Source organism: Cornus florida, unplaced genomic scaffold (assembly GCF_030987335.1).
Source record: "Cornus florida cultivar Cherokee Brave unplaced genomic scaffold, ASM3098733v1 CherokeeBrave_3.0.0_Hap2_Chr06, whole genome shotgun sequence".
Classification (NCBI taxonomy): Eukaryota; Viridiplantae; Streptophyta; class Magnoliopsida; order Cornales; family Cornaceae; genus Cornus; species Cornus florida.
The window spans coordinates 106497099-106498385 of record NW_026775576.1 but is presented as its reverse complement, the minus strand read 5'-3'; positions in this window follow the sequence as shown (position 1 = coordinate 106498385).

Genomic DNA, 1287 nt, shown 5'->3' with positions numbered 1-1287 from the left:
CAGAGAGCAACAGAGGGGGAACTTTGAGGGTTTAATAGAGAGGCTCAAGGAGAAAGGAGTGGGTTGCTTCTGGGTTAGCCAAGAGTAACAGAGGTGTGGAACAAAGTTGAAAATTCAGAGACGACAGTTAGAGATTTAAAACCAAAGTCTCGAAGGCAAGTTTCTGTTCTTGCTCTTTCCCTTTAATTCGTGTTCTGTGCATGCCTAGCTAGACTTCAGGAGTTTAATTAATGCTAAAACAGATTAATTATGCATGCTTAATCAAACTGAAACAGAGGGTTCCAGAGTTATACATACCTGTTCGTGTTTTCTTTAGTTTTGTGATTTTTATGCATGAACTATTGTGTAAATTGAATCTTTGCATGTGAAAACACTTAAAATAATTTAGTATGGACGTATGGGACGTAGGTTGAAACTTAGAGGCCTTAACAATAGAGTTCTAGGGCTTTCAGGGGCTGAACGGACGGATAAGATGGCTTCAGCATCAACTTAGCCGACTCAGTTGGGAACTGAGTCGACTAAGTTAGGAACTTAGCCTGCTCAGTTGGGAACTGAGCCGACTAAGTTGGGAACTTAGCCTGCTTAGTTGGCAATTGAGCCGACTAAGTTGGGCCGCGACCTAGATTTTAATTTTAATTGCCCAGAATTGTTTTGAAACCTATTTTAATTAAATTTAATGGGTTAAATGGACTATGGAAGGTTATAGAGAGCATAATACACCTCTCAGGCCTAGGGAATTTGGCAATGCGGATATGTAAATAATTTTTTATAATTTATTTAAAGGATGAATCAGCAAAAAAACATACAACTTAGCATACTGATAAACGATAGAAGGAACCAAATTGCTTAGCTTAATTTTGAGCAACATAATGGATTATAATAAGATTATAAATCTTATATTGGATGCATGATAGATCATTTTATGTTTAAGATTTGAACTATGCATGTTCTGAATGATAATTGTTAGAATATCAAATTCTCTTATACAATTACATGGATTAATGCTGGGATTTATATTGCTGAAATATTAAATACTTTTCTGTAATGATATGGATAATGGTTTGGATTGTAATTACTAGCTTATTTTGATGTTTTGTAATTTACATGGATATGGAGGATTGTATGCACCAGTATGGGATGGTGACATACTGGGGACGGTTTAGCTCAAAACGTGTAATACCCCTAATTTTAAAAAGGATATTCCTGGTATTTAATGGTATTTAATTTATTATTTAAGTGCATTTTATTTGATTATGTGTCATTATTTTTTTTTATTAGGTGCTTAAT